We start from the raw sequence: 22,103 nt of genomic DNA on the forward strand, positions 1-22,103 counted from the left end.
CAACCTCTAGATCCCTTACATGCCTGCACTTTTCGGCTTGCTGCTGCTGCAATCCACGCGTTTTAGATCTGCATAACTCCACCTCTTTAAACACAGCACCTTCACCCCCTGCTGTTCCCACCCGCCTCAACACCGTTGGAAGGGAGGAGAACCAATTAAGGCGGGGGGTGGGGTGGAACGAGCAGCTGTCTACCCTTAGCAGGAGGGCTCCTGATTACATACCTCTCCTGCTGCTGCTGCTGCTGGCTGTCCAGCAGCAGACTGAAGGTGGCTGCTGCTGTGCACAGGTATATAAAGGCTCAGAGCCTATTATGACACGCGCAGCCAGCGTTCCATTGCCACATTCCATCTACTGCAGGCAGGATACCTGGCTGGCTGAATGTCGCTGAGAAGCTCACAGAGACCGCCATAAGCAACAGTTTAACAGAATGCCACAGACTAATCAACCAAACTTTTTGGGTTGGGTTCTCTTTTATAGTCTGCAGGCATTAAATGAAAGAAGTCAGTGTTCCAGCAGAAGGAGACAACGTTTCAGAAAAGGCATTGTAGCAAACCAAAAAAGAAATTTTAAGCGCAGCAGAGTAACCAGCGCACATACCTGTTAGCTCAGGTGAGTTTAAAAGGCTGCTGTTGATAACAAGGGCATTTGCTAAATAGATGGTGTGTGTGCAACAATATACTGAAAGGTCAATTATATTGTGCAGCTTATCTCACCACCTGTAGTTATTTAGGTGAAAGCTCCAAAATGCTTGCCTAATATGTCTGTTTATCCAAAAGGAAGTAAAAAGGGAGAGCTAGAAAGATAGCATTGCATCACATTACATGGCAATGCAATGCACAGTTGCTGAAGTTGAACCAAAATGAGCTTGTAATCTGGCTTCTGCAACTTTGAACATGAAAAATCCAATGAGGAGAAGAAAAGCAAAGCCAAAGAGTCCATCCCAAAATCCGACAAACAAGCAAAATGAACAAAAAACATTGAATTCAATTCTTTCTGATTTTAGAAACTGCATTAAAGAAGGGGTGCACCGGTCCTGGAGATACTGCAATACCAGGTCAATGCGTGGAGTGGACAGAGCAAGCTCTTTTTCCATCTCCCTGTTCTAAAAATCCATTTAATATATGGTCCCCAGATAGGGGACGTATCAGATATTAAACTGATAAGAACAGATACTACACTTGATCTTAGCCAAAAGGCCGAGAAGCGATAACCAGAATTGGTTTCAAACTACGGAGCCACCCAAGGATCCTGAAAAGTCCATTTGTGGAGATGAGCTCCTGGACTCCCGTTAAGAAGACATGTTGTCAACCTCTAGATCCCTTACATGCCTGCACTTTTCGGCTTGCTGCTGCTGCAATCCACGCGTTTTAGATCTGCATAACTCCACCTCTTTAAACACAGCACCTTCACCCCCTGCTGTTCCCACCCGCCTCAACACCGTTGGAAGGGAGGAGAACCAATTAAGGCGGGGGGTGGGGTGGAACGAGCAGCTGTCTACCCTTAGCAGGAGGGCTCCTGATTACATACCTCTCCTGCTGCTGCTGCTGCTGCTGGCTGTCCAGCAGCAGACTGAAGGTGGCTGCTGCTGTGCACAGGTATATAAAGGCTCAGAGCCTATTATGACACGCGCAGCCAGCGTTCCATTGCCACATTCCATCTACTGCAGGCAGGATACCTGGCTGGCTGAATGTCGCTGAGAAGCTCACAGAGACCGCCATAAGCAACAGTTTAACAGAATGCCACAGACTAATCAACCAAACTTTTTGGGTTGGGTTCTCTTTTATAGTCTGCAGGCATTAAATGAAAGAAGTCAGTGTTCCAGCAGAAGGAGACAACGTTTCAGAAAAGGCATTGTAGCAAACCAAAAAAGAAATTTTAAGCGCAGCAGAGTAACCAGCGCACATACCTGTTAGCTCAGGTGAGTTTAAAAGGCTGCTGTTGATAACAAGGGCATTTGCTAAATAGATGGTGTGTGTGCAACAATATACTGAAAGGTCAATTATATTGTGCAGCTTATCTCACCACCTGTAGTTATTTAGGTGAAAGCTCCAAAATGCTTGCCTAATATGTCTGTTTATCCAAAAGGAAGTAAAAAGGGAGAGCTAGAAAGATAGCATTGCATCACATTACATGGCAATGCAATGCACAGTTGCTGAAGTTGAACCAAAATGAGCTTGTAATCTGGCTTCTGCAACTTTGAACATGAAAAATCCAATGAGGAGAAGAAAAGCAAAGCCAAAGAGTCCATCCCAAAATCCGACAAACAAGCAAAATGAACAAAAAACATTGAATTCAATTCTTTCTGATTTTAGAAACTGCATTAAAGAAGGGGTGCACCGGTCCTGGAGATACTGCAATACCAGGTCAATGCGTGGAGTGGACAGAGCAAGCTCTTTTTCCATCTCCCTGTTCTAAAAATCCATTTAATATATGGTCCCCAGATAGGGGACGTATCAGATATTAAACTGATAAGAACAGATACTACACTTGATCTTAGCCAAAAGGCCGAGAAGCGATAACCAGAATTGGTTTCAAACTACGGAGCCACCCAAGGATCCTGAAAAGTCCATTTGTGGAGATGAGCTCCTGGACTCCCGTTAAGAAGACATGTTGTCAACCTCTAGATCCCTTACATGCCTGCACTTTTCGGCTTGCTGCTGCTGCAATCCACGCGTTTTAGATCTGCATAACTCCACCTCTTTAAACACAGCACCTTCACCCCCTGCTGTTCCCACCCGCCTCAACACCGTTGGAAGGGAGGAGAACCAATTAAGGCGGGGGGTGGGGTGGAACGAGCAGCTGTCTACCCTTAGCAGGAGGGCTCCTGATTACATACCTCTCCTGCTGCTGCTGCTGCTGCTGGCTGTCCAGCAGCAGACTGAAGGTGGCTGCTGCTGTGCACAGGTATATAAAGGCTCAGAGCCTATTATGACACGCGCAGCCAGCGTTCCATTGCCACATTCCATCTACTGCAGGCAGGATACCTGGCTGGCTGAATGTCGCTGAGAAGCTCACAGAGACCGCCATAAGCAACAGTTTAACAGAATGCCACAGACTAATCAACCAAACTTTTTGGGTTGGGTTCTCTTTTATAGTCTGCAGGCATTAAATGAAAGAAGTCAGTGTTCCAGCAGAAGGAGACAACGTTTCAGAAAAGGCATTGTAGCAAACCAAAAAAGAAATTTTAAGCGCAGCAGAGTAACCAGCGCACATACCTGTTAGCTCAGGTGAGTTTAAAAGGCTGCTGTTGATAACAAGGGCATTTGCTAAATAGATGGTGTGTGTGCAACAATATACTGAAAGGTCAATTATATTGTGCAGCTTATCTCACCACCTGTAGTTATTTAGGTGAAAGCTCCAAAATGCTTGCCTAATATGTCTGTTTATCCAAAAGGAAGTAAAAAGGGAGAGCTAGAAAGATAGCATTGCATCACATTACATGGCAATGCAATGCACAGTTGCTGAAGTTGAACCAAAATGAGCTTGTAATCTGGCTTCTGCAACTTTGAACATGAAAAATCCAATGAGGAGAAGAAAAGCAAAGCCAAAGAGTCCATCCCAAAATCCGACAAACAAGCAAAATGAACAAAAAACATTGAATTCAATTCTTTCTGATTTTAGAAACTGCATTAAAGAAGGGGTGCACCGGTCCTGGAGATACTGCAATACCAGGTCAATGCGTGGAGTGGACAGAGCAAGCTCTTTTTCCATCTCCCTGTTCTAAAAATCCATTTAATATATGGTCCCCAGATAGGGGACGTATCAGATATTAAACTGATAAGAACAGATACTACACTTGATCTTAGCCAAAAGGCCGAGAAGCGATAACCAGAATTGGTTTCAAACTACGGAGCCACCCAAGGATCCTGAAAAGTCCATTTGTGGAGATGAGCTCCTGGACTCCCGTTAAGAAGACATGTTGTCAACCTCTAGATCCCTTACATGCCTGCACTTTTCGGCTTGCTGCTGCTGCAATCCACGCGTTTTAGATCTGCATAACTCCACCTCTTTAAACACAGCACCTTCACCCCCTGATGTTCCCACCCGCCTCAACACCGTTGGAAGGGAGGAGAACCAATTAAGGCGGGGGGTGGGGTGGAACGAGCAGCTGTCTACCCTTAGCAGGAGGGCTCCTGATTACATACCTCTCCTGCTGCTGCTGCTGCTGGCTGTCCAGCAGCAGACTGAAGGTGGCTGCTGCTGTGCACAGGTATATAAAGGCTCAGAGCCTATTATGACACGCGCAGCCAGCGTTCCATTGCCACATTCCATCTACTGCAGGCAGGATACCTGGCTGGCTGAATGTCGCTGAGAAGCTCACAGAGACCGCCATAAGCAACAGTTTAACAGAATGCCACAGACTAATCAACCAAACTTTTTGGGTTGGGTTCTCTTTTATAGTCTGCAGGCATTAAATGAAAGAAGTCAGTGTTCCAGCAGAAGGAGACAACGTTTCAGAAAAGGCATTGTAGCAAACCAAAAAAGAAATTTTAAGCGCAGCAGAGTAACCAGCGCACATACCTGTTAGCTCAGGTGAGTTTAAAAGGCTGCTGTTGATAACAAGGGCATTTGCTAAATAGATGGTGTGTGTGCAACAATATACTGAAAGGTCAATTATATTGTGCAGCTTATCTCACCACCTGTAGTTATTTAGGTGAAAGCTCCAAAATGCTTGCCTAATATGTCTGTTTATCCAAAAGGAAGTAAAAAGGGAGAGCTAGAAAGATAGCATTGCATCACATTACATGGCAATGCAATGCACAGTTGCTGAAGTTGAACCAAAATGAGCTTGTAATCTGGCTTCTGCAACTTTGAACATGAAAAATCCAATGAGGAGAAGAAAAGCAAAGCCAAAGAGTCCATCCCAAAATCCGACAAACAAGCAAAATGAACAAAAAACATTGAATTCAATTCTTTCTGATTTTAGAAACTGCATTAAAGAAGGGGTGCACCGGTCCTGGAGATACTGCAATACCAGGTCAATGCGTGGAGTGGACAGAGCAAGCTCTTTTTCCATCTCCCTGTTCTAAAAATCCATTTAATATATGGTCCCCAGATAGGGGACGTATCAGATATTAAACTGATAAGAACAGATACTACACTTGATCTTAGCCAAAAGGCCGAGAAGCGATAACCAGAATTGGTTTCAAACTACGGAGCCACCCAAGGATCCTGAAAAGTCCATTTGTGGAGATGAGCTCCTGGACTCCCGTTAAGAAGACATGTTGTCAACCTCTAGATCCCTTACATGCCTGCACTTTTCGGCTTGCTGCTGCTGCAATCCACGCGTTTTAGATCTGCATAACTCCACCTCTTTAAACACAGCACCTTCACCCCCTGCTGTTCCCACCCGCCTCAACACCGTTGGAAGGGAGGAGAACCAATTAAGGCGGGGGGTGGGGTGGAACGAGCAGCTGTCTACCCTTAGCAGGAGGGCTCCTGATTACATACCTCTCCTGCTGCTGCTGCTGCTGGCTGTCCAGCAGCAGACTGAAGGTGGCTGCTGCTGTGCACAGGTATATAAAGGCTCAGAGCCTATTATGACACGCGCAGCCAGCGTTCCATTGCCACATTCCATCTACTGCAGGCAGGATACCTGGCTGGCTGAATGTCGCTGAGAAGCTCACAGAGACCGCCATAAGCAACAGTTTAACAGAATGCCACAGACTAATCAACCAAACTTTTTGGGTTGGGTTCTCTTTTATAGTCTGCAGGCATTAAATGAAAGAAGTCAGTGTTCCAGCAGAAGGAGACAACGTTTCAGAAAAGGCATTGTAGCAAACCAAAAAAGAAATTTTAAGCGCAGCAGAGTAACCAGCGCACATACCTGTTAGCTCAGGTGAGTTTAAAAGGCTGCTGTTGATAACAAGGGCATTTGCTAAATAGATGGTGTGTGTGCAACAATATACTGAAAGGTCAATTATATTGTGCAGCTTATCTCACCACCTGTAGTTATTTAGGTGAAAGCTCCAAAATGCTTGCCTAATATGTCTGTTTATCCAAAAAGAAGTAAAAAGGGAGAGCTAGAAAGATAGCATTGCATCACATTACATGGCAATGCAATGCACAGTTGCTGAAGTTGAACCAAAATGAGCTTGTAATCTGGCTTCTGCAACTTTGAACATGAAAAATCCAATGAGGAGAAGAAAAGCAAAGCCAAAGAGTCCATCCCAAAATCCGACAAACAAGCAAAATGAACAAAAAACATTGAATTCAATTCTTTCTGATTTTAGAAACTGCATTAAAGAAGGGGTGCACCGGTCCTGGAGATACTGCAATACCAGGTCAATGCGTGGAGTGGACAGAGCAAGCTCTTTTTCCATCTCCCTGTTCTAAAAATCCATTTAATATATGGTCCCCAGATAGGGGACGTATCAGATATTAAACTGATAAGAACAGATACTACACTTGATCTTAGCCAAAAGGCCGAGAAGCGATAACCAGAATTGGTTTCAAACTACGGAGCCACCCAAGGATCCTGAAAAGTCCATTTGTGGAGATGAGCTCCTGGACTCCCGTTAAGAAGACATGTTGTCAACCTCTAGATCCCTTACATGCCTGCACTTTTCGGCTTGCTGCTGCTGCAATCCACGCGTTTTAGATCTGCATAACTCCACCTCTTTAAACACAGCACCTTCACCCCCTGATGTTCCCACCCGCCTCAACACCGTTGGAAGGGAGGAGAACCAATTAAGGCGGGGGGTGGGGTGGAACGAGCAGCTGTCTACCCTTAGCAGGAGGGCTCCTGATTACATACCTCTCCTGCTGCTGCTGCTGCTGGCTGTCCAGCAGCAGACTGAAGGTGGCTGCTGCTGTGCACAGGTATATAAAGGCTCAGAGCCTATTATGACACGCGCAGCCAGCGTTCCATTGCCACATTCCATCTACTGCAGGCAGGATACCTGGCTGGCTGAATGTCGCTGAGAAGCTCACAGAGACCGCCATAAGCAACAGTTTAACAGAATGCCACAGACTAATCAACCAAACTTTTTGGGTTGGGTTCTCTTTTATAGTCTGCAGGCATTAAATGAAAGAAGTCAGTGTTCCAGCAGAAGGAGACAACGTTTCAGAAAAGGCATTGTAGCAAACCAAAAAAGAAATTTTAAGCGCAGCAGAGTAACCAGCGCACATACCTGTTAGCTCAGGTGAGTTTAAAAGGCTGCTGTTGATAACAAGGGCATTTGCTAAATAGATGGTGTGTGTGCAACAATATACTGAAAGGTCAATTATATTGTGCAGCTTATCTCACCACCTGTAGTTATTTAGGTGAAAGCTCCAAAATGCTTGCCTAATATGTCTGTTTATCCAAAAGGAAGTAAAAAGGGAGAGCTAGAAAGATAGCATTGCATCACATTACATGGCAATGCAATGCACAGTTGCTGAAGTTGAACCAAAATGAGCTTGTAATCTGGCTTCTGCAACTTTGAACATGAAAAATCCAATGAGGAGAAGAAAAGCAAAGCCAAAGAGTCCATCCCAAAATCCGACAAACAAGCAAAATGAACAAAAAACATTGAATTCAATTCTTTCTGATTTTAGAAACTGCATTAAAGAAGGGGTGCACCGGTCCTGGAGATACTGCAATACCAGGTCAATGCGTGGAGTGGACAGAGCAAGCTCTTTTTCCATCTCCCTGTTCTAAAAATCCATTTAATATATGGTCCCCAGATAGGGGACGTATCAGATATTAAACTGATAAGAACAGATACTACACTTGATCTTAGCCAAAAGGCCGAGAAGCGATAACCAGAATTGGTTTCAAACTACGGAGCCACCCAAGGATCCTGAAAAGTCCATTTGTGGAGATGAGCTCCTGGACTCCCGTTAAGAAGACATGTTGTCAACCTCTAGATCCCTTACATGCCTGCACTTTTCGGCTTGCTGCTGCTGCAATCCACGCGTTTTAGATCTGCATAACTCCACCTCTTTAAACACAGCACCTTCACCCCCTGCTGTTCCCACCCGCCTCAACACCGTTGGAAGGGAGGAGAACCAATTAAGGCGGGGGGTGGGGTGGAACGAGCAGCTGTCTACCCTTAGCAGGAGGGCTCCTGATTACATACCTCTCCTGCTGCTGCTGCTGCTGCTGGCTGTCCAGCAGCAGACTGAAGGTGGCTGCTGCTGTGCACAGGTATATAAAGGCTCAGAGCCTATTATGACACGCGCAGCCAGCGTTCCATTGCCACATTCCATCTACTGCAGGCAGGATACCTGGCTGGCTGAATGTCGCTGAGAAGCTCACAGAGACCGCCATAAGCAACAGTTTAACAGAATGCCACAGACTAATCAACCAAACTTTTTGGGTTGGGTTCTCTTTTATAGTCTGCAGGCATTAAATGAAAGAAGTCAGTGTTCCAGCAGAAGGAGACAACGTTTCAGAAAAGGCATTGTAGCAAACCAAAAAAGAAATTTTAAGCGCAGCAGAGTAACCAGCGCACATACCTGTTAGCTCAGGTGAGTTTAAAAGGCTGCTGTTGATAACAAGGGCATTTGCTAAATAGATGGTGTGTGTGCAACAATATACTGAAAGGTCAATTATATTGTGCAGCTTATCTCACCACCTGTAGTTATTTAGGTGAAAGCTCCAAAATGCTTGCCTAATATGTCTGTTTATCCAAAAGGAAGTAAAAAGGGAGAGCTAGAAAGATAGCATTGCATCACATTACATGGCAATGCAATGCACAGTTGCTGAAGTTGAACCAAAATGAGCTTGTAATCTGGCTTCTGCAACTTTGAACATGAAAAATCCAATGAGGAGAAGAAAAGCAAAGCCAAAGAGTCCATCCCAAAATCCGACAAACAAGCAAAATGAACAAAAAACATTGAATTCAATTCTTTCTGATTTTAGAAACTGCATTAAAGAAGGGGTGCACCGGTCCTGGAGATACTGCAATACCAGGTCAATGCGTGGAGTGGACAGAGCAAGCTCTTTTTCCATCTCCCTGTTCTAAAAATCCATTTAATATATGGTCCCCAGATAGGGGACGTATCAGATATTAAACTGATAAGAACAGATACTACACTTGATCTTAGCCAAAAGGCCGAGAAGCGATAACCAGAATTGGTTTCAAACTACGGAGCCACCCAAGGATCCTGAAAAGTCCATTTGTGGAGATGAGCTCCTGGACTCCCGTTAAGAAGACATGTTGTCAACCTCTAGATCTCTTACATGCCTGCACTTTTCGGCTTGCTGCTGCTGCAATCCACGCGTTTTAGATCTGCATAACTCCACCTCTTTAAACACAGCACCTTCACCCCCTGCTGTTCCCACCCGCCTCAACACCGTTGGAAGGGAGGAGAACCAATTAAGGCGGGGGGTGGGGTGGAACGAGCAGCTGTCTACCCTTAGCAGGAGGGCTCCTGATTACATACCTCTCCTGCTGCTGCTGCTGCTGCTGGCTGTCCAGCAGCAGACTGAAGGTGGCTGCTGCTGTGCACAGGTATATAAAGGCTCAGAGCCTATTATGACACGCGCAGCCAGCGTTCCATTGCCACATTCCATCTACTGCAGGCAGGATACCTGGCTGGCTGAATGTCGCTGAGAAGCTCACAGAGACCGCCATAAGCAACAGTTTAACAGAATGCCACAGACTAATCAACCAAACTTTTTGGGTTGGGTTCTCTTTTATAGTCTGCAGGCATTAAATGAAAGAAGTCAGTGTTCCAGCAGAAGGAGACAACGTTTCAGAAAAGGCATTGTAGCAAACCAAAAAAGAAATTTTAAGCGCAGCAGAGTAACCAGCGCACATACCTGTTAGCTCAGGTGAGTTTAAAAGGCTGCTGTTGATAACAAGGGCATTTGCTAAATAGATGGTGTGTGTGCAACAATATACTGAAAGGTCAATTATATTGTGCAGCTTATCTCACCACCTGTAGTTATTTAGGTGAAAGCTCCAAAATGCTTGCCTAATATGTCTGTTTATCCAAAAGGAAGTAAAAAGGGAGAGCTAGAAAGATAGCATTGCATCACATTACATGGCAATGCAATGCACAGTTGCTGAAGTTGAACCAAAATGAGCTTGTAATCTGGCTTCTGCAACTTTGAACATGAAAAATCCAATGAGGAGAAGAAAAGCAAAGCCAAAGAGTCCATCCCAAAATCCGACAAACAAGCAAAATGAACAAAAAACATTGAATTCAATTCTTTCTGATTTTAGAAACTGCATTAAAGAAGGGGTGCACCGGTCCTGGAGATACTGCAATACCAGGTCAATGCGTGGAGTGGACAGAGCAAGCTCTTTTTCCATCTCCCTGTTCTAAAAATCCATTTAATATATGGTCCCCAGATAGGGGACGTATCAGATATTAAACTGATAAGAACAGATACTACACTTGATCTTAGCCAAAAGGCCGAGAAGCGATAACCAGAATTGGTTTCAAACTACGGAGCCACCCAAGGATCCTGAAAAGTCCATTTGTGGAGATGAGCTCCTGGACTCCCGTTAAGAAGACATGTTGTCAACCTCTAGATCCCTTACATGCCTGCACTTTTCGGCTTGCTGCTGCTGCAATCCACGCGTTTTAGATCTGCATAACTCCACCTCTTTAAACACAGCACCTTCACCCCCTGCTGTTCCCACCCGCCTCAACACCGTTGGAAGGGAGGAGAACCAATTAAGGCGGGGGGTGGGGTGGAACGAGCAGCTGTCTACCCTTAGCAGGAGGGCTCCTGATTACATACCTCTCCTGCTGCTGCTGCTGCTGCTGGCTGTCCAGCAGCAGACTGAAGGTGGCTGCTGCTGTGCACAGGTATATAAAGGCTCAGAGCCTATTATGACACGCGCAGCCAGCGTTCCATTGCCACATTCCATCTACTGCAGGCAGGATACCTGGCTGGCTGAATGTCGCTGAGAAGCTCACAGAGACCGCCATAAGCAACAGTTTAACAGAATGCCACAGACTAATCAACCAAACTTTTTGGGTTGGGTTCTCTTTTATAGTCTGCAGGCATTAAATGAAAGAAGTCAGTGTTCCAGCAGAAGGAGACAACGTTTCAGAAAAGGCATTGTAGCAAACCAAAAAAGAAATTTTAAGCGCAGCAGAGTAACCAGCGCACATACCTGTTAGCTCAGGTGAGTTTAAAAGGCTGCTGTTGATAACAAGGGCATTTGCTAAATAGATGCTGTGTGTGCAACAATATACTGAAAGGTCAATTATATTGTGCAGCTTATCTCACCACCTGTAGTTATTTAGGTGAAAGCTCCAAAATGCTTGCCTAATATGTCTGTTTATCCAAAAGGAAGTAAAAAGGGAGAGCTAGAAAGATAGCATTGCATCACATTACATGGCAATGCAATGCACAGTTGCTGAAGTTGAACCAAAATGAGCTTGTAATCTGGCTTCTGCAACTTTGAACATGAAAAATCCAATGAGGAGAAGAAAAGCAAAGCCAAAGAGTCCATCCCAAAATCCGACAAACAAGCAAAATGAACAAAAAACATTGAATTCAATTCTTTCTGATTTTAGAAACTGCATTAAAGAAGGGGTGCACCGGTCCTGGAGATACTGCAATACCAGGTCAATGCGTGGAGTGGACAGAGCAAGCTCTTTTTCCATCTCCCTGTTCTAAAAATCCATTTAATATATGGTCCCCAGATAGGGGACGTATCAGATATTAAACTGATAAGAACAGATACTACACTTGATCTTAGCCAAAAGGCCGAGAAGCGATAACCAGAATTGGTTTCAAACTACGGAGCCACCCAAGGATCCTGAAAAGTCCATTTGTGGAGATGAGCTCCTGGACTCCCGTTAAGAAGACATGTTGTCAACCTCTAGATCCCTTACATGCCTGCACTTTTCGGCTTGCTGCTGCTGCAATCCACGCGTTTTAGATCTGCATAACTCCACCTCTTTAAACACAGCACCTTCACCCCCTGCTGTTCCCACCCGCCTCAACACCGTTGGAAGGGAGGAGAACCAATTAAGGCGGGGGGTGGGGTGGAACGAGCAGCTGTCTACCCTTAGCAGGAGGGCTCCTGATTACATACCTCTCCTGCTGCTGCTGCTGCTGCTGGCTGTCCAGCAGCAGACTGAAGGTGGCTGCTGCTGTGCACAGGTATATAAAGGCTCAGAGCCTATTATGACACGCGCAGCCAGCGTTCCATTGCCACATTCCATCTACTGCAGGCAGGATACCTGGCTGGCTGAATGTCGCTGAGAAGCTCACAGAGACCGCCATAAGCAACAGTTTAACAGAATGCCACAGACTAATCAACCAAACTTTTTGGGTTGGGTTCTCTTTTATAGTCTGCAGGCATTAAATGAAAGAAGTCAGTGTTCCAGCAGAAGGAGACAACGTTTCAGAAAAGGCATTGTAGCAAACCAAAAAAGAAATTTTAAGCGCAGCAGAGTAACCAGCGCACATACCTGTTAGCTCAGGTGAGTTTAAAAGGCTGCTGTTGATAACAAGGGCATTTGCTAAATAGATGGTGTGTGTGCAACAATATACTGAAAGGTCAATTATATTGTGCAGCTTATCTCACCACCTGTAGTTATTTAGGTGAAAGCTCCAAAATGCTTGCCTAATATGTCTGTTTATCCAAAAGGAAGTAAAAAGGGAGAGCTAGAAAGATAGCATTGCATCACATTACATGGCAATGCAATGCACAGTTGCTGAAGTTGAACCAAAATGAGCTTGTAATCTGGCTTCTGCAACTTTGAACATGAAAAATCCAATGAGGAGAAGAAAAGCAAAGCCAAAGAGTCCATCCCAAAATCCGACAAACAAGCAAAATGAACAAAAAACATTGAATTCAATTCTTTCTGATTTTAGAAACTGCATTAAAGAAGGGGTGCACCGGTCCTGGAGATACTGCAATACCAGGTCAATGCGTGGAGTGGACAGAGCAAGCTCTTTTTCCATCTCCCTGTTCTAAAAATCCATTTAATATATGGTCCCCAGATAGGGGACGTATCAGATATTAAACTGATAAGAACAGATACTACACTTGATCTTAGCCAAAAGGCCGAGAAGCGATAACCAGAATTGGTTTCAAACTACGGAGCCACCCAAGGATCCTGAAAAGTCCATTTGTGGAGATGAGCTCCTGGACTCCCGTTAAGAAGACATGTTGTCAACCTCTAGATCCCTTACATGCCTGCACTTTTCGGCTTGCTGCTGCTGCAATCCACGCGTTTTAGATCTGCATAACTCCACCTCTTTAAACACAGCACCTTCACCCCCTGCTGTTCCCACCCGCCTCAACACCGTTGGAAGGGAGGAGAACCAATTAAGGCGGGGGGTGGGGTGGAACGAGCAGCTGTCTACCCTTAGCAGGAGGGCTCCTGATTACATACCTCTCCTGCTGCTGCTGCTGCTGCTGGCTGTCCAGCAGCAGACTGAAGGTGGCTGCTGCTGTGCACAGGTATATAAAGGCTCAGAGCCTATTATGACACGCGCAGCCAGCGTTCCATTGCCACATTCCATCTACTGCAGGCAGGATACCTGGCTGGCTGAATGTCGCTGAGAAGCTCACAGAGACCGCCATAAGCAACAGTTTAACAGAATGCCACAGACTAATCAACCAAACTTTTTGGGTTGGGTTCTCTTTTATAGTCTGCAGGCATTAAATGAAAGAAGTCAGTGTTCCAGCAGAAGGAGACAACGTTTCAGAAAAGGCATTGTAGCAAACCAAAAAAGAAATTTTAAGCGCAGCAGAGTAACCAGCGCACATACCTGTTAGCTCAGGTGAGTTTAAAAGGCTGCTGTTGATAACAAGGGCATTTGCTAAATAGATGGTGTGTGTGCAACAATATACTGAAAGGTCAATTATATTGTGCAGCTTATCTCACCACCTGTAGTTATTTAGGTGAAAGCTCCAAAATGCTTGCCTAATATGTCTGTTTATCCAAAAGGAAGTAAAAAGGGAGAGCTAGAAAGATAGCATTGCATCACATTACATGGCAATGCAATGCACAGTTGCTGAAGTTGAACCAAAATGAGCTTGTAATCTGGCTTCTGCAACTTTGAACATGAAAAATCCAATGAGGAGAAGAAAAGCAAAGCCAAAGAGTCCATCCCAAAATCCGACAAACAAGCAAAATGAACAAAAAACATTGAATTCAATTCTTTCTGATTTTAGAAACTGCATTAAAGAAGGGGTGCACCGGTCCTGGAGATACTGCAATACCAGGTCAATGCGTGGAGTGGACAGAGCAAGCTCTTTTTCCATCTCCCTGTTCTAAAAATCCATTTAATATATGGTCCCCAGATAGGGGACGTATCAGATATTAAACTGATAAGAACAGATACTACACTTGATCTTAGCCAAAAGGCCGAGAAGCGATAACCAGAATTGGTTTCAAACTACGGAGCCACCCAAGGATCCTGAAAAGTCCATTTGTGGAGATGAGCTCCTGGACTCCCGTTAAGAAGACATGTTGTCAACCTCTAGATCCCTTACATGCCTGCACTTTTCGGCTTGCTGCTGCTGCAATCCACGCGTTTTAGATCTGCATAACTCCACCTCTTTAAACACAGCACCTTCACCCCCAGCTGTTCCCACCCGCCTCAACACCGTTGGAAGGGAGGAGAACCAATTAAGGCGGGGGGTGGGGTGGAACGAGCAGCTGTCTACCCTTAGCAGGAGGGCTCCTGATTACATACCTCTCCTGCTGCTGCTGCTGCTGCTGGCTGTCCAGCAGCAGACTGAAGGTGGCTGCTGCTGTGCACAGGTATATAAAGGCTCAGAGCCTATTATGACACGCGCAGCCAGCGTTCCATTGCCACATTCCATCTACTGCAGGCAGGATACCTGGCTGGCTGAATGTCGCTGAGAAGCTCACAGAGACCGCCATAAGCAACAGTTTAACAGAATGCCACAGACTAATCAACCAAACTTTTTGGGTTGGGTTCTCTTTTATAGTCTGCAGGCATTAAATGAAAGAAGTCAGTGTTCCAGCAGAAGGAGACAACGTTTCAGAAAAGGCATTGTAGCAAACCAAAAAAGAAATTTTAAGCGCAGCAGAGTAACCAGCGCACATACCTGTTAGCTCAGGTGAGTTTAAAAGGCTGCTGTTGATAACAAGGGCATTTGCTAAATAGATGGTGTGTGTGCAACAATATACTGAAAGGTCAATTATATTGTGCAGCTTATCTCACCACCTGTAGTTATTTAGGTGAAAGCTCCAAAATGCTTGCCTAATATGTCTGTTTATCCAAAAGGAAGTAAAAAGGGAGAGCTAGAAAGATAGCATTGCATCACATTACATGGCAATGCAATGCACAGTTGCTGAAGTTGAACCAAAATGAGCTTGTAATCTGGCTTCTGCAACTTTGAACATGAAAAATCCAATGAGGAGAAGAAAAGCAAAGCCAAAGAGTCCATCCCAAAATCCGACAAACAAGCAAAATGAACAAAAAACATTGAATTCAATTCTTTCTGATTTTAGAAACTGCATTAAAGAAGGGGTGCACCGGTCCTGGAGATACTGCAATACCAGGTCAATGCGTGGAGTGGACAGAGCAAGCTCTTTTTCCATCTCCCTGTTCTAAAAATCCATTTAATATATGGTCCCCAGATAGGGGACGTATCAGATATTAAACTGATAAGAACAGATACTACACTTGATCTTAGCCAAAAGGCCGAGAAGCGATAACCAGAATTGGTTTCAAACTACGGAGCCACCCAAGGATCCTGAAAAGTCCATTTGTGGAGATGAGCTCCTGGACTCCCGTTAAGAAGACATGTTGTCAACCTCTAGATCCCTTACATGCCTGCACTTTTCGGCTTGCTGCTGCTGCAATCCACGCGTTTTAGATCTGCATAACTCCACCTCTTTAAACACAGCACCTTCACCCCCTGCTGTTCCCACCCGCCTCAACACCGTTGGAAGGGAGGAGAACCAATTAAGGCGGGGGGTGGGGTGGAACGAGCAGCTGTCTACCCTTAGCAGGAGGGCTCCTGATTACATACCTCTCCTGCTGCTGCTGCTGGCTGTCCAGCAGCAGACTGAAGGTGGCTGCTGCTGTGCACAGGTATATAAAGGCTCAGAGCCTATTATGACACGCGCAGCCAGCGTTCCATTGCCACATTCCATCTACTGCAGGCAGGATACCTGGCTGGCTGAATGTCGCTGAGAAGCTCACAGAGACCGCCATAAGCAACAGTTTAACAGAATGCCACAGACTAATCAACCAAACTTTTTGGGTTGGGTTCTCTTTTATAGTCTGCAGGCATTAAATGAAAGAAGTCAGTGTTCCAGCAGAAGGAGACAACGTTTCAGAAAAGGCATTGTAGCAAACCAAAAAAGAAATTTTAAGCGCAGCAGAGTAACCAGCGCACATACCTGTTAGCTCAGGTGAGTTTAAAAGGCTGCTGTTGATAACAAGGGCATTTGCTAAATAGATGGTGTGTGTGCAACAATATACTGAAAGGTCAATTATATTGTGCAGCTTATCTCACCACCTGTAGTTATTTAGGTGAAAGCTCCAAAATGCTTGCCTAATATGTCTGTTTATCCAAAAGGAAGTAAAAAGGGAGAGCTAGAAAGATAGCATTGCATCACATTACATGGCAATGCAATGCACAGTTGCTGAAGTTGAACCAAAATGAGCTTGTAATCTGGCTTCTGCAACTTTGAACATGAAAAATCCAATGAGGAGAAGAAAAGCAAAGCCAAAGAGTCCATCCCAAAATCCGACAAACAAGCAAAATTAACAAAAAACATTGAATTCAATTCTTTCTGATTTTAGAAACTGCATTAAAGAAGGGGTGCACCGGTCCTGGAGATACTGCAATACCAGGTCAATGCGTGGAGTGGACAGAGCAAGCTCTTTTTCCATCTCCCTGTTCTAAAAATCCATTTAATATATGGTCCCCAGATAGGGGACGTATCAGATATTAAACTGATAAGAACAGATACTACACTTGATCTTAGCCAAAAGGCCGAGAAGCGATAACCAGAATTGGTTTCAAACTACGGAGCCACCCAAGGATCCTGAAAAGTCCATTTGTGGAGATGAGCTCCTGGACTCCCGTTAAGAAGACATGTTGTCAACCTCTAGATCCCTTACATGCCTGCACTTTTCGGCTTGCTGCTGCTGCAATCCACGCGTTTTAGATCTGCATAACTCCACCTCTTTAAACACAGCACCTTCACCCCCTGCTGTTCCCACCCGCCTCAACACCGTTGGAAGGGAGGAGAACCAATTAAGGCGGGGGGTGGGGTAGAACGAGCAGCTGTCTACCCTTAGCAGGAGGGCTCCTGATTACATACCTCTCCTGCTGCTGCTGCTGCTGGCTGTCCAGCAGCAGACTGAAGGTGGCTGCTGCTGTGCACAGGTATATAAAGGCTCAGAGCCTATTATGACACGCGCAGCCAGCGTTCCATTGCCACATTCCATCTACTGCAGGCAGGATACCTGGCTGGCTGAATGTCGCTGAGAAGCTCACAGAGACCGCCATAAGCAACAGTTTAACAGAATGCCACAGACTAATCAACCAAACTTTTTGGGTTGGGTTCTCTTTTATAGTCTGCAGGCATTAAATGAAAGAAGTCAGTGTTCCAGCAGAAGGAGACAACGTTTCAGAAAAGGCATTGTAGCAAACCAAAAAAGAAATTTTAAGCGCAGCAGAGTAACCAGCGCACATACCTGTTAGCTCAGGTGAGTTTAAAAGGCTGCTGTTGATAACAAGGGCATTTGCTAAATAGATGGTGTGTGTGCAACAATATACTGAAAGGTCAATTATATTGTGCAGCTTATCTCACCACCTGTAGTTATTTAGGTGAAAGCTCCAAAATGCTTGCCTAATATGTCTGTTTATCCAAAAGGAAGTAAAAAGGGAGAGCTAGAAAGATAGCATTGCATCACATTACATGGCAATGCAATGCACAGTTGCTGAAGTTGAACCAAAATGAGCTTGTAATCTGGCTTCTGCAACTTTGAACATGAAAAATCCAATGAGGAGAAGAAAAGCAAAGCCAAAGAGTCCATCCCAAAATCCGACAAACAAGCAAAATGAACAAAAAACATTGAATTCAATTCTTTCTGATTTTAGAAACTGCATTAAAGAAGGGGTGCACCGGTCCTGGAGATACTGCAATACCAGGTCAATGCGTGGAGTGGACAGAGCAAGCTCTTTTTCCATCTCCCTGTTCTAAAAATCCATTTAATATATGGTCACCAGATAGGGGACGTATCAGATATTAAACTGATAAGAACAGATACTACACTTGATCTTAGCCAAAAGGCCGAGAAGCGATAACCAGAATTGGTTTCAAACTACGGAGCCACACAAGGATCCTGAAAAGTCCATTTGTGGAGATGAGCTCCTGGACTCCCGTTAAGAAGACATGTTGTCAACCTCTAGATCCCTTACATGCCTGCACTTTTCGGCTTGCTGCTGCTGCAATCCACGCGTTTTAGATCTGCATAACTCCACCTCTTTAAACACAGCACCTTCACCCCCTGCTGTTCCCACCCGCCTCAACACCGTTGGAAGGGAGGAGAACCAATTAAGGCGGGGGGTGGGGTGGAACGAGCAGCTGTCTACCCTTAGCAGGAGGGCTCCTGATTACATACCTCTCCTGCTGCTGCTGCTGCTGGCTGTCCAGCAGCAGACTGAAGGTGGCTGCTGCTGTGCACAGGTATATAAAGGCTCAGAGCCTATTATGACACGCGCAGCCAGCGTTCCATTGCCACATTCCATCTACTGCAGGCAGGATACCTGGCTGGCTGAATGTCGCTGAGAAGCTCACAGAGACCGCCATAAGCAACAGTTTAACAGAATGCCACAGACTAATCAACCAAACTTTTTGGGTTGGGTTCTCTTTTATAGTCTGCAGGCATTAAATGAAAGAAGTCAGTGTTCCAGCAGAAGGAGACAACGTTTCAGAAAAGGCATTGTAGCAAACCAAAAAAGAAATTTTAAGCGCAGCAGAGTAACCAGCGCACATACCTGTTAGCTCAGGTGAGTTTAAAAGGCTGCTGTTGATAACAAGGGCATTTGCTAAATAGATGGTGTGTGTGCAACAATATACTGAAAGGTCAATTATATTGTGCAGCTTATCTCACCACCTGTAGTTATTTAGGTGAAAGCTCCAAAATGCTTGCCTAATATGTCTGTTTATCCAAAAGGAAGTAAAAAGGGAGAGCTAGAAAGATAGCATTGCATCACATTACATGGCAATGCAATGCACAGTTGCTGAAGTTGAACCAAAATGAGCTTGTAATCTGGCTTCTGCAACTTTGAACATGAAAAATCCAATGAGGAGAAGAAAAGCAAAGCCAAAGAGTCCATCCCAAAATCCGACAAACAAGCAAAATGAACAAAAAACATTGAATTCAATTCTTTCTGATTTTAGAAACTGCATTAAAGAAGGGGTGCACCGGTCCTGGAGATACTGCAATACCAGGTCAATGCGTGGAGTGGACAGAGCAAGCTCTTTTTCCATCTCCCTGTTCTAAAAATCCATTTAATATATGGTCCCCAGATAGGGGACGTATCAGATATTAAACTGATAAGAACAGATACTACACTTGATCTTAGCCAAAAGGCCGAGAAGCGATAACCAGAATTGGTTTCAAACTACGGAGCCACCCAAGGATCCTGAAAAGTCCATTTGTGGAGATGAGCTCCTGGACTCCCGTTAAGAAGACATGTTGTCAACCTATAGATCCCTTACATGCCTGCACTTTTCGGCTTGCTGCTGCTGCAATCCACGCGTTTTAGATCTGCATAACTCCAACTCTTTAAACACAGCACCTTCACCCCCTGCTGTTCCCACCCGCCTCAACACCGTTGGAAGGGAGGAGAACCAATTAAGGCGGGGGGTGGGGTGGAACGAGCAGCTGTCTACCCTTAGCAGGAGGGCTCCTGATTACATACCTCTCCTGCTGCTGCTGCTGCTGCTGGCTGTCCAGCAGCAGACTGAAGGTGGCTGCTGCTGTGCACAGGTATATAAAGGCTCAGAGCCTATTATGACACGCGCAGCCAGCGTTCCATTGCCACATTCCATCTACTGCAGGCAGGATACCTGGCTGGCTGAATGTCGCTGAGAAGCTCACAGAGACCGCCATAAGCAACAGTTTAACAGAATGCCACAGACTAATCAACCAAACTTTTTGGGTTGGGTTCTCTTTTATAGTCTGCAGGCATTAAATGAAAGAAGTCAGTGTTCCAGCAGAAGGAGACAACGTTTCAGAAAAGGCATTGTAGCAAACCAAAAAAGAAATTTTAAGCGCAGCAGAGTAACCAGCGCACATACCTGTTAGCTCAGGTGAGTTTAAAAGGCTGCTGTTGATAACAAGGGCATTTGCTAAATAGATGGTGTGTGTGCAACAATATACTGAAAGGTCAATTATATTGTGCAGCTTATCTCACCACCTGTAGTTATTTAGGTGAAAGCTCCAAAATGCTTGCCTAATATGTCTGTTTATCCAAAAGGAAGTAAAAAGGGAGAGCTAGAAAGATAGCATTGCATCACATTACATGGCAATGCAATGCACAGTTGCTGAAGTTGAACCAAAATGAGCTTGTAATCTGGCTTCTGCAACTTTGAACATGAAAAATCCAATGAGGAGAAGAAAAGCAAAGCCAAAGAGTCCATCCCAAAATCCGACAAACAAGCAAAATGAACAAAAAACATTGAATTCAATTCTTTCTGATTTTAGAAACTGCATTAAAGAAGGGGTGCACCGGTCCTGGAGATACTGCAATACCAGGTCAATGCGTGGAGTGGACAGAGCAAGCTCTTTTTCCATCTCCCTGTTCTAAAAATCCATTTAATATATGGTCCCCAGATAGGGGACGTATCAGATATTAAACTGATAAGAACAGATACTACACTTGATCTTAGCCAAAAGGCCGAGAAGCGATAACCAGAATTGGTTTCAAACTACGGAGCCACCCAAGGATCCTGAAAAGTCCATTTGTGGAGATGAGCTCCTGGACTCCCGTTAAGAAGACATGTTGTCAACCTATAGATCCCTTACATGCCTGCACTTTTCGGCTTGCTGCTGCTGCAATCCACGCGTTTTAGATCTGCATAACTCCAACTCTTTAAACACAGCACCTTCACCCCCTGCTGTTCCCACCCGCCTCAACACCGTTGGAAGGGAGGAGAACCAATTAAGGCGGGGGGTGGGGTGGAACGAGCAGCTGTCTACCCTTAGCAGGAGGGCTCCTGATTACATACCTCTCCTGCTGCTGCTGCTGCTGCTGGCTGTCCAGCAGCAGACTGAAGGTGGCTGCTGCTGTGCACAGGTATATAAAGGCTCAGAGCCTATTATGACACGCGCAGCCAGCGTTCCATTGCCACATTCCATCTACTGCAGGCAGGATACCTGGCTGGCTGAATGTCGCTGAGAAGCTCACAGAGACCGCCATAAGCAACAGTTTAACAGAATGCCACAGACTAATCAACCAAACTTTTTGGGTTGGGTTCTCTTTTATAGTCTGCAGGCATTAAATGAAAGAAGTCAGTGTTCCAGCAGAAGGAGACAACGTTTCAGAAAAGGCATTGTAGCAAACCAAAAAAGAAATTTTAAGCGCAGCAGAGTAACCAGCGCACATACCTGTTAGCTCAGGTGAGTTTAAAAGGCTGCTGTTGATAACAAGGGCATTTGCTAAATAGATGGTGTGTGTGCAACAATATACTGAAAGGTCAATTATATTGTGCAGCTTATCTCACCACCTGTAGTTATTTAGGTGAAAGCTCCAAAATGCTTGCCTAATATGTCTGTTTATCCAAAAGGAAGTAAAAAGGGAGAGCTAGAAAGATAGTGACGCGCCCCCTGGGCCATATTCTTTATGGGAATATCCGGAGCCGGATCAGATGGGGGTTGTAGTCTCCGAGTGGCTATGACCCGGTCCGTGCCCAGGGTGTCAAACTCAGTTGTATGTGGCAGTCCTACAGATGTTAATAAGTTCTTAATGTCGACTACGCCACCCGTTGTATTGCGGTCACTATGGCCGCCGCTGCAGCAGGGTCCGCTGAGGCTGATGGTGTAGGTGCAGCTTGTGATGGTATAACCCCCAACGGGAGGGGAATAGCCTCAGAGGGGACAGGTGCAGAGGATGGGGGTTGTGGTGGTGCAGTGCAGACGGCAGTGAAGACAGAGTCGGGTTGTGCAGTTAAGGGTGTTTACTTACTGCAG

The 22,103-nt window shown here is 45.2% G+C and overlaps 16 non-coding genes across 16 annotated transcripts; all 16 read right to left on the reverse strand.

The window, feature by feature from the left end:
• Window positions 1-1,018: 1,018 nt before the first annotated feature.
• LOC141228873 (U2 spliceosomal RNA) lies at window positions 1,019-1,209 on the reverse strand. The gene has a single exon (XR_012295670.1). It is a non-coding gene; the product is annotated as a U2 spliceosomal RNA (small nuclear RNA).
• A 1,118-nt stretch (window positions 1,210-2,327) lies between these two features.
• Window positions 2,328-2,518, reverse strand: LOC141228874 (U2 spliceosomal RNA). The gene has a single exon (XR_012295671.1). It is a non-coding gene; the product is annotated as a U2 spliceosomal RNA (small nuclear RNA).
• Window positions 2,519-3,636: 1,118 nt separating this feature from the next.
• LOC141228875 (U2 spliceosomal RNA) lies at window positions 3,637-3,827 on the reverse strand. Its single transcript, XR_012295672.1, has one exon. It is a non-coding gene; the product is annotated as a U2 spliceosomal RNA (small nuclear RNA).
• Window positions 3,828-4,942: 1,115 nt separating this feature from the next.
• On the reverse strand, window positions 4,943-5,133 carry LOC141228877 (U2 spliceosomal RNA). Its single transcript, XR_012295673.1, has one exon. It is a non-coding gene; the product is annotated as a U2 spliceosomal RNA (small nuclear RNA).
• Window positions 5,134-6,248: 1,115 nt separating this feature from the next.
• Window positions 6,249-6,439, reverse strand: LOC141228878 (U2 spliceosomal RNA). Its single transcript, XR_012295674.1, has one exon. It is a non-coding gene; the product is annotated as a U2 spliceosomal RNA (small nuclear RNA).
• Window positions 6,440-7,554: 1,115 nt separating this feature from the next.
• Window positions 7,555-7,745, reverse strand: LOC141228880 (U2 spliceosomal RNA). The gene has a single exon (XR_012295676.1). It is a non-coding gene; the product is annotated as a U2 spliceosomal RNA (small nuclear RNA).
• A 1,118-nt stretch (window positions 7,746-8,863) lies between these two features.
• LOC141228881 (U2 spliceosomal RNA) lies at window positions 8,864-9,054 on the reverse strand. The gene has a single exon (XR_012295677.1). It is a non-coding gene; the product is annotated as a U2 spliceosomal RNA (small nuclear RNA).
• A 1,118-nt stretch (window positions 9,055-10,172) lies between these two features.
• Window positions 10,173-10,363, reverse strand: LOC141228882 (U2 spliceosomal RNA). Its single transcript, XR_012295678.1, has one exon. It is a non-coding gene; the product is annotated as a U2 spliceosomal RNA (small nuclear RNA).
• A 1,118-nt stretch (window positions 10,364-11,481) lies between these two features.
• LOC141228883 (U2 spliceosomal RNA) lies at window positions 11,482-11,672 on the reverse strand. Its single transcript, XR_012295679.1, has one exon. It is a non-coding gene; the product is annotated as a U2 spliceosomal RNA (small nuclear RNA).
• A 1,118-nt stretch (window positions 11,673-12,790) lies between these two features.
• LOC141228884 (U2 spliceosomal RNA) lies at window positions 12,791-12,981 on the reverse strand. Its single transcript, XR_012295680.1, has one exon. It is a non-coding gene; the product is annotated as a U2 spliceosomal RNA (small nuclear RNA).
• Window positions 12,982-14,099: 1,118 nt separating this feature from the next.
• On the reverse strand, window positions 14,100-14,290 carry LOC141228885 (U2 spliceosomal RNA). The gene has a single exon (XR_012295681.1). It is a non-coding gene; the product is annotated as a U2 spliceosomal RNA (small nuclear RNA).
• A 1,118-nt stretch (window positions 14,291-15,408) lies between these two features.
• LOC141228886 (U2 spliceosomal RNA) lies at window positions 15,409-15,599 on the reverse strand. The gene has a single exon (XR_012295682.1). It is a non-coding gene; the product is annotated as a U2 spliceosomal RNA (small nuclear RNA).
• A 1,112-nt stretch (window positions 15,600-16,711) lies between these two features.
• On the reverse strand, window positions 16,712-16,902 carry LOC141228887 (U2 spliceosomal RNA). Its single transcript, XR_012295683.1, has one exon. It is a non-coding gene; the product is annotated as a U2 spliceosomal RNA (small nuclear RNA).
• A 1,115-nt stretch (window positions 16,903-18,017) lies between these two features.
• LOC141228290 (U2 spliceosomal RNA) lies at window positions 18,018-18,208 on the reverse strand. The gene has a single exon (XR_012295205.1). It is a non-coding gene; the product is annotated as a U2 spliceosomal RNA (small nuclear RNA).
• A 1,115-nt stretch (window positions 18,209-19,323) lies between these two features.
• LOC141228888 (U2 spliceosomal RNA) lies at window positions 19,324-19,514 on the reverse strand. Its single transcript, XR_012295684.1, has one exon. It is a non-coding gene; the product is annotated as a U2 spliceosomal RNA (small nuclear RNA).
• Window positions 19,515-20,632: 1,118 nt separating this feature from the next.
• Window positions 20,633-20,823, reverse strand: LOC141228889 (U2 spliceosomal RNA). Its single transcript, XR_012295685.1, has one exon. It is a non-coding gene; the product is annotated as a U2 spliceosomal RNA (small nuclear RNA).
• Window positions 20,824-22,103: the final 1,280 nt, after the last annotated feature.

Source organism: Phyllobates terribilis, unplaced genomic scaffold (genome assembly GCF_046119375.1).
Source record: "Phyllobates terribilis strain yellow unplaced genomic scaffold, ASM4611937v1 Scaffold_437__1_contigs__length_1545540, whole genome shotgun sequence".
Lineage (NCBI taxonomy): Eukaryota > Metazoa > Chordata > Amphibia > Anura > Dendrobatidae > Phyllobates > Phyllobates terribilis.